This window comes from Amblyomma mixtum, chromosome 3 (assembly GCF_055824585.1).
Source record: "Amblyomma mixtum isolate Tamu chromosome 3, ASM5582458v1, whole genome shotgun sequence".
NCBI classification, from domain to species: domain Eukaryota; kingdom Metazoa; phylum Arthropoda; class Arachnida; order Ixodida; family Ixodidae; genus Amblyomma; species Amblyomma mixtum.
The window spans coordinates 386,980,679-386,995,572 of NC_143014.1; the positions used below are offsets into that span (position 1 = coordinate 386,980,679).

Sequence of the window (14,894 nt, forward strand, 5' to 3'; positions counted from 1 at the left end):
TTTGTATTTTCTATGTTAACACAGAAAAAAAAATAAACTTCTCTTTCTAGGCCCCTTAGGCATTTCTTACCAGAACAGGAAATGAAAAGGCGAAATACCAACGATTCACACCACATTTCCACCATCGCGGCAAGGTTGAACAAAGTGGTTGTTGCTCGCGATATGAATAGACCAGAGCTGCATGACACCTATACCAAGCACCTGCTAGACGATAAGGCAGCAACAAAACATGCGTGAAACGAAAGAAAAAATATGGCTGAGGCTTAGCTAAGGTTAAGCCTAGTCAGATGCGAAGCATATTGATGCCTAGGCTTGGTAATACACGGCTTTCCTTTAGCGCAGTTTTTAAGCACTATGCAAATGTATTTCACGTTTTTTCTTAAGGCCGCCATATATTTAATCCCTATCAATGCGACTGGCATGACCTATCAACTAAACAAAATTCTCGATTGCAAAGCGTTAAGCACATATCATGTTGCGTCAAAAAAGCAGTTCGCTCTGAAACAAACCCGTAATGGCAGAAGAGCCCTCCTGACCACTTATGCGCACTTTATAACGGCTTTTAGCGCTTTTAATCTTGGTAACTGCAAGAGTACGTCCTTTTTCGAAGATTCATTCATGTGAGTGTCATAAAATGACAAACATGTTCAAAAATCTAACGGAAATAGTCACCCGTCGACGCACTAAGTCTGCACACGCCACGAATACCGATCACCATATTGCTACTTCAGAAAAAAGCCGCATGATGCCACCGCCATCGCTAGAATGACCGGGCGTTGTTTCTTACAGAAGCAGGTGTGTCTGCAGGATGTGGACGGTGCGGCTAAACGGCATTCCAGAGCATGTCACCCGCATGGCTGTACGCATCAACGGCAAGGTCTACTCGTTCGCCAGTTGCCACCCGGCATTGAACTTGGTCCACGTGTTCATCTTCGACCCCGCATCGCACCGGTGGGATGTGGTGCACACGCAACTTCCCGACGCCGCGGGACGATTACCATTTCCCTCCCCACAGTTGTAGCGTACGGCCACTGCGCGTATCTGTGAGGCGGCCCGCCCAACTGGCCATTTCCAAGTGTTCTTTATCGCTTCGACACAAACACGATGACACGCAGCCGTCTGGCGGTGTCCGGTGAAGTGCCCTCATCGATGTACGGCAGCACAGCTTGAGTTGTGGGTCACCCCAAGTATATCTTCAGTGACTGGGATCCTTCGCCACATATGCGGGTCCTTGACTTGGATACCCTAGAGTGCCATCGTGTCCCCACCAGCGGAGAGGCTCCGGTTCTACATGCCTGCCAATCTGCGTCTGCCATCGGGACCCGCATGTATGTGTTCGGCGGCAGCCTAGCAGACTCTTCCCTCATCCTATACTATTTTGAAACGACGAACTGTTCCTGGGTGCGCCCGCAGGTACAAGGCGTTCCCCCTGTGTATCGGCGAGGACATTAAGCCTTCGTGTTCAACGAACAGCTGTACATTTTCGGAGGGTACAGCGATGTGCTGAAGACCTTCTTAGCAGATGCGCACAAGTACGACCCCGTGACGTCGTGCTGGACCGATGTGAAGCCATGTGGCTCACCATCTCCCAGGTACTGGCATGGCTGCTCAGTGATGGGTGAAAGAGTGTTTATCTTTGGTGGCTTCGGGCCGGCACCCAACCAGGATGAGTGGCAGGTTGCTGAGGAGCGAAGGCCGCTGACGGATCTCCACGTGGTGCACTTGGCACCGGCGCTGCAGAACCTGTGCTTACTTGCAGTGATTGATGCACGGCTGGATCTACGCCCCTTGCCAAGCTTCATATAAGAAATGTTCTACGCTATCACTTCCGTCCCATCGTAGTCGATGGTAGATGCGGCGTGGCAACCAAATGGGGTGCCTTCGGCGTAAGCCAGCTTGGGGGTGCGGCGATAATACAACTTCGGCGCCGCTACTTGACACAGCAATAAACTCTTCTTTTATACGAAATGAACGCCTTCCTTCAGTGCTCGATTTTCGCGGAAGTAAGAAAGGCACTAGTGTTTTGTTTATTTCATGAAACTCTGAGGCGGCACTTCTTTTCAAATATTACCAAGAACAAATTTTCGGAACGAAGAACTATTCTCTGAAATTGATTCCATTCCAGCCTGGTGGTTGATCCAAGAGAACCGCAACAACGTCACTTTTTCCTGAAGCTCGCGATGAAGTCTAGGTTCAGTAAAGCGTTCTGCTGGGCGAGTTGGTTCATCTTGGTAATGTAAAAGCTTTTAGCGCAAAAGGACTAAGAAAGGACGGGGACAGAACACAGACAGAAAGGAGCGCTACTCTGAACTAATTTTATTGCCAGATGAAACAGTCATTTTATACACTGGTTCCAGTACAGAATCTGCTCACATTCCATACACTGCGTACATGCGCACATGCCAGGCGACGCTGTCGATCACACATTTCGTAAGATAACCCTATCTATAAACTTGTACTCGTTAGAGTATCACCGAGGGGCAGCTGACGCGCACAGATCCCTTCTTCCTGATGTGGAACGCCTCTGTCAACACCCGTGAGGCATCATCATCGCCTCTTCCGATAACCCGAGTATGTTTTAGCAATGGCACGCATGTGCCTGCCCGATCACAGGATCTACAATGAACAGCCAAGTTTGTTACGGTCCCCTGCTCAAGGCATCTTTCGTGTTCCCGCAAGCGCTTATTCGAACAACGTCCAGATTGGCCAATATACACTCTTCCACTACTGAGGGGTATCTCATAGATGATTCCAACATTGCAACCAATATATCTGAATTGGTGCTTCGTTAGGCATCCCTTATTTTTCTCCTCACCATTCACTCAAGGGCACAGGCTTTTCAGCTTGCAGGGCGCTGAAAAAAAAGTGCAAAAAAGTGGCATATGTATCGGATCGTGTGTGGCGCCCGTGTTGTGCCGGATTTTGCTCTCTTCCATTGACAGAGTTTTAGATGACGCGCTCGACCGGAACAAAGTAATCAAAGTATTCATTCATTCGTGTGAGTGTCATAATATGACAAAGGTATTCCAAAATCTAACGGAAATAGTCACCCGTCGACGCACTATGTCCGCTCACGCCGCGTGGAGTGGCTTCCTTAAATGGTCGTCCGCAAAGAGCGATGTTTCCAATGTTGCAGCGCCTCCGCACGCGCCTCTTTGAGCAAGCATGCGTGGACGCAGTGTCAATGAGCGAGGCTGAGTTTTTGCGCAAATGGTCGACATACTTCATCGTCCTGCGCGGTGGTCGAGTGCCGGCTTTCTTACTGCCTTACTGACGTGCTCAGTGCAGCGGCACTGCGCATGTGCTTGTATGATGAGACCTTTGAGTTCAACTGTTTTGTTTTGTATGTTTGTTGCCATCGAAAAAAAAAATATGTGGCTTAGCTTGGTTTAAGCCCGGTAATTGCGAAAGCAATATCCGTACGTACACCATGGTACAACTCGTAGTGTAGCTGGTGGTGGTGCTTGTGGTTAGACTTGTGGTGATGCATTACTAATACAATGCAATCCAATTCAATCCAATGCAATCCAAACCAATTCAATCCAATCCCATCCAATCCAATGCAATCCACTCCATTCCAATCCAATTCAATCCACTCCGCTCCACTGCAATCCAATCCAATGCAATCCAATCCAAACCAATCCAATCCCATCCAATCCATTCCAATACAATCCAATTCATTAAACTCCACTGCAGTCCAATCCCATTCAATCCACTGCAATCCAATCCCATCCAACCAAATCCATTCCAATCAAATTCAATTCATTCCACTCCAATCCAATCCAATCATATGCAATTCAATGCAATCCAAACCAATCTAATCCCATCCTATCCAATCCATTCCAATCCAATCCAATTCCCTCCACTGCACTCCAATCCAAACCAATCCAATCCCATCAAATCAATTCCAATCCAATGCAATCCATTCCAATCCAATTCAATCCACTCCAATGCAATGCAATCCAATGCAAAGCAATCTAATCCAATCCCATCGAATCCAATGCAATCCATTCCAATTCAATCCACTGCAATCCAATCCACTCTACTCCAATCCAATCAAATGCAATCGAATACAATCCAATCCAAACCAATCCAATCCCATCCAATCCAATTCATTCCACTCCACTCCAATCCAATCCAATGTAATCTATTCTAATGTAATCAAATCAAATCTAATCTAATCCAATCCAGTCCAGTCCAATCTAATCTAATCCAATCTAATCAAATGTAATGCAATCAAGGTCAAATGAAGGTCAATGGTAGCTCCACCGCCGCGCTCGACGGGCTGTAGTGTAGCTCTAGTAATACGCTTCGCATAATAAACTTCTCTTTCGATGCCGCGAATACCGATCACCATATCGCTGCTTCAGAAAATAGCCGTATGATGCCACCGCCATCGCTGGAATAACCGGGCCTTGTTTCTCACAGAAGCAGCTGTATCTGCAGGATGTGGACGGTGCGGCTAATCGGCGTTCCAGAGCATGTCACCCGCAGGGCTGTACGCATCACCGGCAAGGTCTACTCGTTCGACAGTTGCCACACGGCATGGAACTTGGTCCACGTCTTCATCTTCGACCCCGCGTCGCGCCGGTGCAGACGCAACTTCCCGACGCCTAGCCGATTACCATTTCCCTGTGCACAGTTGTAGCGTACGGTCACTGCGCGTATCTGTGGGACGGCCCGAACAGGTGGCCCAGTGTACTTCGCTTCGACTCAAACACGATGACATTCAGCCGTCTGGAGGTGTCTGGTCAGGTGCCCTCATCGCTTTTCGGCAGAGGAGCTTGTGTTGTGGGTCACCGCAAGTATATCTTCAGTGCCTGTGATTCTTTTCCATATATGCGGGTCCCTGACTTGGATACCGGAGTGTGGCATCGTGTCCCCACCACCGGAGAGGCTCCGCTTCTACGTGCCAGCCACACTGCGTCTGCCATCGAGACCCGCATGTATGTGTTCGGCGGCAGCCTAGCAGACTCTTCCCTCATCCTATACTATTTTGAAACTACCACCTCTTCTTGGCTGCGCCCAGAGGTTCAAGGCGTCCCCCCTGTGTATCGGCGAGGACATTCCGCCTTCGTGTTTAACGAAGAGCTGTACATTTTCTGAGGGTACAGCGATGTGCTGAAGACCTTAGCAGATATGCACAAGTACGACCCCGTGACGTCGTGTTGGACCGAAGTGAAGCCATGTGGCTCTCCACCATCTCCCAGGTACTGGCATGGCTGCTCAGTGATGGGTGAAAGAGTGTTTACCTTCGGCGGCTTTGGGCCGGCACCCAACCAGGATGAGAGGCAGGTTGCTGAGGAGCGAAGGGCGCTGACCGACCTCCACGTGTTGCACTTGGCAGCGACACTGCAGAACATGTGCTTACTTGCAGTGATTGATGCCCGGCTGGATCTACGTCCCTTACCACCTTTTATTAGAGAAATGGCCTACGCTATCACTTCTCACCCATCGTAGTCGGTAGTAGATGCTGCATCTCAAGCAAATTCAGTGCCTGCGGCGAAGCCATCTTGCTGGTACGGTGAGACCCAAGTCCGGCGCAGCTGCTTGACACAGAAATAAGCACTTCTCTTATACGCAAAAAACGCCTTCCTTCAGTGATCTATTTTTGCGCAAGGAAGAAAGTCGCTAGTGTTTTTTTTATATTCACGTCGCTCGGGGCTTCCTCGTTTTCGTAAATAATAAAGGGAACAAATTTTCTGAACAAAGAATTATTCACTGAACTCGATTCACCTCCAGCCCGGTGGTTTCTTCAAGCCAGTCGCATTAACGCCACATCAGCTTGAAGCTCGTGATAAATTCTAGGTTATCGCGTAGCCAATGCTGGTCTTCCTTTTCAAAGCAGATGGTAGATAGAGATATGTGGTGGTAGGCGTCGATTTCAGCTCTTGTCCGGAAACAACTCACTTCTTTTGCGACGACTTCAGGACACCAGTTATAACTTATTTCCGTATGTCTGCCCTCAGATTGTCGCTGCATTAAATGTTCACTGATTTTGTAGTCTGCTAGTCATGGTCCTCTTTTCCCGATATGCATTCTAAATACAACCTGCAAGCACCCGATCAGTATCTGTCTTGAATCGGAGCCGATAGAATTCGTCAAAGCTTGTGTAACTGATTGTATCAGGAGCAGATCGTATTAAAGGCAATCGACAGCATGCTGGCCAGTATTTAAAGCTTCTCTACAGCCTATTTACACTGGTGTGATGGCGCTTCAGCGCACCGCGCACGCCACATACATTCTCGACGAGCCATCCCACGATGGTTTGGGTGGATGGTTGGGGAAATGTGTCTGTAGGTGACACCATCTTGAATAGACAAAGTCGTTTTGTGCCATGACGCGCTTTAGCCACACATTACCTTGCGCCGTGAAAATTCATCACCATCATCAGCAAAGGGAAGATGAGAGGATAAAACGTGATAGCCTCAGTGGATGGCCGAATGGGAAACAACGACCAACTGGAGTAAAGAGGCGATGATGAAGGATTGAAACATTAGACGGTAGGAGAAAATAAAAGCAAGTATGACGGGAAGGTAACAAGAAAAAGCGTGTGTACGGGAGAAAGAAAAAAATCGAATTAAGGATTATAACACTGCCAGAAGCGCCCTGGAAAAATCCTTTTGCTCGTAAAAAAGAAAAAAAATACAATCAGCAACTGCAGCGCTTCCGTTCCACTACCGAGCGGAAAGAGACTGAGAACAAAGAAGCGGTTGAGGTCATGCCCTACATTCATCGCGTTTCATGTAACGTCGAGGGGTCAGGATTGTTTTCTCTACGCTGTGTAAACATCGCAGTATGTGCTCGTTTGGTGATTAATGTAAATAGTAGGCCGCAGTGTACGAAGGAGCACGATAAGAAGTTCGCGAGTGCGTTTCAGGAGTTGCGCAGAAAGTTCCCCTCACTTCCGACAGGTTCTACATTGGACAGACTGGTATATGTTTAAATGAAGGGGCATGTGAACACAGGCTGCAAATCCAGAATAATCCAGGAGGCCATTTAGCACACCATTGCGAGAGATTTAGAGGCAAAGGTGAGGGTAAGAAAATGTTTATTGCAAACCTGTATTTGAAAACATGACCTTTTCTTCCCATCTTCCCAAAGGGTGGTCACAGAAGCGTTTCACGGTATTAAAACTTGCGACAAGTGAGTCAGCACGCCGCCTATTTCGGTTCTACCGAAAGTTAATCTGATGTGCGCAGTTTTTCTTGTGTTTTCGAATGTTTGCTACTACTATGAAGCAACTGTCAAATGCGACGGGACACAGATCGTGTTAGCTAATCGTTTCCCCTCCGATAGCACCAAGAAATTCATTAAATACGTGAGTGGTGTTCTTCAAAGTATTTCTCTTTTGAAACCTACCGTTGCCATTACGTCAATATTAAAATTTTAGTCAAGAGAACGGCAAGTTTCAAACGAGAAACATACTGAAGAACACCACTCACGTATTTAATGAATTTCTTAGTGTTATCAGAGGAGATAGCCCAATCAGTGCCCCGTCGCATTTGAGAGTTGATCCATAATGGTAGCAAACATGATGGTGAGTAAAATCCTTGCTAGCCACCAGGGGAATGCCTGTGCTTTTAGTCACGAAATACATTTCGGACATCAAAGATCATTTCAATATCCAAACTAAATCAACAGGGTGTGAATAAAGACTTTTAGTTTGAGGGACCTGGTTTTGGAGTCTTGTCTTGACAGTTGCCTTGACAGGATGATCCGAGATAGAATTGTCTGCGGTGTACGCTCAGGTGCAGTACGGAAACAACTCCTGGCAAAGAAAGAGTTAAAACTAGACGAAGCCGAAGCGATAGCGATAGCTGCTGAAGCCGCGGAAAACGATGCGCAAAAAATTTCTCCAGAAGTAACACCACTACTGAAAATGCAAGCGCGACGCCGGTCAACACCGAGACAAAGCGCCGGAAATGCAGCGTGTCGGCAGTGCGGCAGATGTGGAAGCTTGAAGCATGACGCTAACAGCTGCAGCTGGGCCAAATCGCGTAGTTATCACTGTGGTCAACGTGGACATCTCGCAAAAATGTGTCCCAATCGCCGTGACAAGCTACTCGGGGCTGCTGCACCTGCGCCTCATGGCCAAACATTAACAGTGCAAGAAACCACTTCGGAAGATTGCTATGAAAATGCTCATATCTGGACTTTGCTGTCGGCGCGAACGAAGTGTCTCGAGCCGCCACTTCGCCGCACATTCAATTGGGGCGGTGTAGAACTGGCAATGGAAGTAGACACAGGATCACCAGTATGCGTCATAGCGCGACAGGTTTTCGATAAGCATTGCAAACACTGGCCAAAATTGAAGCCTTCACATCTGAAACTTTCGTGCTACGCTGGAAGGCTGCCTGTGTTAGGCGAGCTTCAGCTAGTTGTTGCGCACCAAGGTGTGTCAGTTGAATGCACACTCATAGTGCTAGACTGCAACGGACCAAGCCTGTGCGGACGAGACCTGTTAACCCTGCTGGATAGAGCTGGAGTTCCGGTACTGCAAGTCAGTAGAGGTGAAGTGCCAGTGGCGGGAGAAGCCATCAGCCGCATCAATGCCTTACGGAGCAACTACGAGGATGTATTCTCGGAGGAATTGGGCCTGATGAAGGGACCCCCAGCCAGCTTGGTGCTGAGGGACGGTGCAGTTAGCAAGTTTTGCAAGGCAAGACCGCTTCCGTACGCGCTCCGCGACAAAGTGGCAAAAGAGTTGGATCGGCTAGTGTCGCTAGGCATAATATCTCCCATAAAATATTCGGACTGGGCGACCCCCATAGTACCAGTGCTTAAAAAAGATGGCACAGTGCGGATTTGCGGGGATTTTAAAGCCACCTTGAATCAGGCTTGTGCACTTGAGCAGTATCCCCTTCCGGTGATTGAAGACATGTTCGCGTCGTTAAGCGGTGGTGAAGTTTTTAGTACACTCGACCTGAAAGACGCCTACAACCAGGTGCCACTAGACGAAGCTTCACGCAAGCTGTGCGTGATTAATACGCACCAAGGGCTCTTCTGTTACAACAGGCTGCCGTTCGGCATTTCCTCTGCTCCTGCTATATTTCTAGCGGGCCTTCCATTCTAGCGGGCCTTCCTGGAGTTCAGGCATACTTAGATGACGTGCTTGTGTCTGAAAAGGCGGCAGACAACGGAGCTCGGCTGAAAACTGTCTTGCAGCGATTTCGAGAGCACGGCGTAAAGCTGCGATACGACAAATGCAATTTCAGCCAGCCATCGGTTACTTATCTGGGACAGCGTATCGATCGTCTCGGTCTTCACCCGACGGAAAAGAACGTGGAAGCTACCATGAAAGCACCGAGCCCTCGTAACGTGAGCGAGCTGCGTTCGTTCGTCGGAATGATAACATTTTATTCAAGGTTTCTGCCGAACATGTCAACCGTGTTGTCCCCGTTATACCAGCTACTGGAAAAGAATACGCGATGGCAGTGGAACCACCCCCAGGAAACTGCGTTCGTCAAGGCCAAAAAGTGCCTCAAGGATGCCGAAGTGCTTGCCCATTTTGACCCGTTAAAGGAGCTGAAGCTAGAGTGCGACGCTTCGCCACACGGCATTGGCGCAGTTCTGTTTCACACAGTAGGCAGCGTCCACAGACCGATCGGATTCCGTTCAAGGACTCTTACTAAGCCGAGCGGAATTACTCGCAACTGGAGCGTGAGGCGCTGGCACTAGTTTTTGGGGTCACCAGATTCCGAGACTATCTGTTGGGACGTGAATTCACCTTGGTTACAGATCACCAGCCTCTCCTCGGATTGCTAAGACCCGACCGCCCGACACCCTCTATGGCTGCAGCCCGCATTCAGCGTTGGGCACTCTATCTCGGAGGATATCGGTACAAACTTCAGTACACTCCCGGAAGACAACTGCTGAACTCGGACGCCCTCAGCAGGCTTCCTCTGCAGTCACCCGGTCCTAGTACGGAGCCCCAAGAGCCGCAAGAGTACGTTTTTTCTTTGGAAAGCCTGGACGAAGGCACCGTTACGACACGAGAACTGAAGTAACTCACAGCTGTCGACTCGACACTAGATCGCGTCAAATATTATGTGCTACACGGTTGGCCGAGAAGCTTTAAAGGCCTTGAGCAGTGCCTGGCGGTATTTTTTGACCGTCGACTTGAGTTGTCCCTGGCACATGGGTTAATTTATTGGGGACATCGAGTGGTTATACCTGCCGGTGCACGGAAACGATTGCTGCAGCTGCTGCATGAAACCCACCAAGGGTCTTCGCCGATGAAATCCATTGCGCGATCGTTGTTTTGGTGGCCAGGCCTTGACCGAGAGATTGAGGAAATGTCGGCTCAGTGCAAGAATTGCATCGACAATTTGCCCATGCCGCCAGCCGCTCCACCAGCAAGCTGGCCACAAACGTTTGAGAAGTGGTCGCGCATCCATGTGGATTTTGCCGGACCGATAGAAGGCAAGATGGTGCTTGTGCTAATCGATTCGCACACCAAGTGGATAGAAGCAATCCCTCTGAAGCACGCTACCACGACAACTACAATCCACTGTTTGCGCGACATATTCAGCCGATTTGGCGTGCCAGGAACGATCGTTTCCGATAACGGAACACAATTCACTAGTCGTGAATTTGCTACATTTGTCGGGAACAACAACATATCCCACGTTAGGACCGCCCCCTTCCACCCGCAATCTAACGGGGCTGCCGAAAGAGCAGTCCGAACGGTGAAAGATGGTCTCCGGAAGTTGAGGCCTGGCAAATTGGAGCACAAACTTATGCGTATGCTGCTCAATTACAGAAGGACGCACCAGAAGAGCGGCAAGTCGCCATCAGAGATGCTTCTAGGACACCAGATTAGAGCGCGCCTGGATACGTGTTTCCCGAAGGGTAGTGGAGACGCACCGTTGGACAACCAGGAGTGGCTGCCCCAACTGAAGAGCCGTGTGCACGTTCGCAACTATGGGACAGGAGACAAATGGATACCAGGGCATGTGACATCTACTTCTGGGACCAGAATGGTTACAGTAGAAACACCTGGAGCAATTGTCCGGCGGCACGTGGACCAGGTACGTCTTCGGCAGGCAAAAACGCAGTCACCCGACATTGCGGAAGAGGCACGCCCGGACGGCGCTACAGAAACACAGTCACCCGACACTGCGGAAGACGCGCGACCGGACGGCGATACATTCAGGCCAGAGGAATCCGCATCACAGCTCGATATGAGACTGGAAGGATCTACTTTGCCGCCTGCAGTTGGGGATCATCACGCTGACGGCGCATTTCCGGCACTTCCGTCATCCGGAGCGGTAGTGCCAAGCGAACCCGCTCAAGCCTTACGACGCTCGACGAGGACGAGGAAACCAGTTGACCGATTTTAGGAGGAAGAAGTGTTGTATCGGCCGCTGTGTCATTGTGCGGGCTACACACTGCGCAAGCGTGAAGTTTTCTTTGTACCTCGCCATGTCCCCCCTTTCCATTTCCCCTCTCCCCTGGAATACTATATAATCACCCTCTGTTGCAATAAACGTTGGTTTTCGCTTGTCTCGTTCCCAGGCGTGTACGCTCGTTCCGTTCCTGCCGTGGCCTATCGGCCGCGGCTATGTTACAGTCTTAAAACCCATGCACGGTTGCGTTCGTGTTATACCACTTTCCTAACTTAAATATGCGTGCCAATGTTGAGAGGACAATGATAGTTGGTAGAATTTTCTCGAGTATGACTTTTCTTTTCAGTTCATGATCGTGGATGCCGAATTCGTGTTCAGAATCCCTTGCGATTCGGCCCGTCCGAATGTATTATTCATCTGTTGCGCCACTCAGAAGTACAAAACTCGGACAAGGGTAAGGGGAAACTGACAGGTAGAATAGCGAGCACCTGATTATAGGTCTCCTGTAGGTAGCTAACAAATGTATTCCCATCTCGCGAACAAACGACGAAAGCCTAAAACCGGTCGCTGGGTTGGAAGACAACAGGCGGTTCATCTGCTTCGACTACGATGGCCCTGTAGACGTTGATTGCTACTCAATCTGAGTAGGTCGAAAGGTTTTGAAGACAACGATCACGCAGCTCTCGAAGTTGGAGTATCTGATGATTTCTGCGACGTAGCTGAGGTGACAACGAAGGTGAAGGTAATTTCTCCTAAAATGGAGGATCGACATGAGCCGGTGACAGCTTTTTTGCATGGTCCGCTTTAGAAATTCTCAGCTTGATCAGAGGGGGGTGCTGAACAATTGTTTTCGTGCGCAGAAAGATTGTGAAGTGAGCCGTGGCACCGAAAAGGCTTTTGGTAGTCAGGTTTTTGAAAACAACGATGAGATGGCTAAAAAATTTGCTTTGAAATACAAGCGTTCGACCACACTGTATCTCGCCTCCCCCCTCCCCTCAGCGTTCACTCTCGAGATAAGAAGCTGTCCTGTATCGGCAGCTACAGACAGACATTTTGCCGACGCCACAGAACCGACGAGCCAGCCTCTCCGCCGACACAACTACAACTTGTAGCTTATGCGCAGGCTCGCAGACTCCCTGCAACATGGTCTGGGAATGTGTGGTGAGCATCCCCCAACCGCCCATCCACTGAGCCTCGTGGGACTACTGGCTGCCCAGCCACCAACTTCTGTTGGCCCGCCGTGCGCTGGAGATTATAGTCAGCGCTGGGCAATTCCAGATAAAAGTTTTACCTTCGAAGCCAAAGTCAACTTTAATAAAATTCTCTCTCTCCCCCGTACATGTAAAATTCTAATTCCGTCTAATGAAAGCCCACAGAGGCATCTTCCGTCCATTTGTTTTTTCCTTCCATGAGTACTCTTATATTTGTTTGTTTCTTTGTACCCTAGACGCGCTGCGATGTGTTCCTTCCTTCTACTCTTCTTTCATTAAAAAAATACTTTCTCTTTCTGGCGTCTGCTCGCTATGCCAATCTCGTCTTCGTCGTCTTCTCCGACGCCGAATATCAAGTCACTATACAACTATTCTGCAAAATGTGTTCTTCCTTTTATAATTTGCGTTATCTTAGGAAGAAATAGTGCGAACAACGAAGAATTCCTACAAGATAAATCTGTTCTGGCAATGTCCATTTCTCGCGACAAAAAGAACGCGGCTTTCATATTAGACGGAGAAAGTGAATGACAATTAGGACGGCGCCAGCTCATGCCGCGCGCAAGCCGCGCGATCCACGCACAGAGAACAAGCCCTCAGTGGTCCTGGAAAGACGCACATGTCCCGTCTGCTATCAATGGGGACCCCGGTGCGAATTGCATCACCGACGGCGAATGACAGGAGTCGTTCGGCGAAAGGCCGGAACATCCCCGAGGCCGCTATCCACGGGGTGCCAGAGGAGTCCGCGGACGAAACGGAGCTGCGACGAGAGCCGCTCCGAAGTGGAGATGAGCCCGCCGTTCTCCGCGGCCTTCCACCCGGACGACGGATTCCCCTCTGTCCAGCGGGACGCGGTGAGCATGCCGCGGGCGTGCCTCATCTTCGCCGTCCTGGCGGTGATCGCCGCCACGTGCTACATCGTCGTGTCACGACTGGTCTTCATCACACAATGGCTGTCCGCGAACGGCCTCCCCTCCTACAAGAATCACCGAAGTCCGGCTGCCCGCGGAGCCAAGTGGTGAGCCCCGCGGACCTTCGACACGGTACCGCGAAAGGTGCCCGGGTACCTCGCCACGGTCCCAGTCGCCGGCATCACCGCATCTTTAAGTTTCTTTCCTACGACCAGGACCACTACGCTGATGGTATTTCAGCCCAGAAGATGCGGTCAATAAATGTTACTATTGTACGCAAAAAAGTTCGTACCGGCACGTGATTTACACATAGCTACGTACTTTGATTTTTTTAAATGCTGCAATGCCTTCTAAGGATTCCAAGTTAGCACACCTTTTTGCAGAACCAGTTTTGCGTCCGCACTGCAGCTCGCCTGGATGAGACAGTGCACATTTCATATATGTATACAGCCGCAAGTGTGGGAGGGTCACCCATATTAACGTCATAGCGTTAAGGATACTGTTAAGCGGAAGACCTGGCGTCATTTCCCGCCGGCGGCGTGAACGAAAAATTCCCAGAGAAGCAACCTAGGAGGGCCATCTGGGCCAAGGGAACTTGTGACGTCATTACAATCAGCCCATCGGATTGTGAGCAAACAGCCTGCCATGGCAGTGTGTGCGAGAGGTTGCCCGCGTTTCAATGGTGTGGGATGCTTTCAGGTTCCTCTGGACCCAGAAACTCAGAGTACTCGTCTTGTTGCTCTCTGGGATCTCCTGGCCCTCTACATAGAAGTCTATGGGGCTGGCTAACTTGTAGATTCCTCCTTCGTGCAACCGAATTAGGTTGGCAAAACTAATCGTCCGGTCAATCCCCACCCTTTACCTTCGTGCCCTTGCCACCCAATAACGGCGCACGCCTCGAGATCCTGCGGCTACCCGCAGTATTTATCCTCACCCACACAAAAAGCTCAGCACTGAAGACTGAAGAAGCACCAGCTCTCAGACTTATACACATTTCCAAACCTACCCAGATACAGCAAAATGTACCCCCTAACATATTGTGGCGTCTGCCCCTGCTACGCCGATACAGGTCCCACACTCTTCCGCTTCTCGTGGGGGTACGGACGCAAACCACAACACTTCAAAGACGCCTAGCACGTCATTTGAGCTCTGGGAGGTGCACCTGTCCGGCGACACCCTGGCGGGAAAAGAAGCGCTTGTCCAGCGAATTCATCAAGCAGCCATGGCCACTCGAGTCCTGGAATGAGAAAGCCACCCACACGAACTCAAGATCATTTCTCTCATTTGTTTCAAGAAATGTTTCTCCATTCTTCCTTACTATCTCACAAGCCCCACCGGTGGCAGCACCTGCCATCGCTGGGCACCGGCGGATTGCTTAACTGCTGCACCGATGCCCCAGGAGTGGTATGGGAACTCCCAGGAAT

General features: G+C 49.8%; 1 pseudogene; it reads left to right on the forward strand.

Moving 5' to 3' along the window:
• The first annotated feature begins 9,381 nt into the window (after positions 1-9,381).
• LOC149357105 (uncharacterized) lies at positions 9,382-13,581 on the forward strand (annotated as a pseudogene).
• Positions 13,582-14,894: the final 1,313 nt, after the last annotated feature.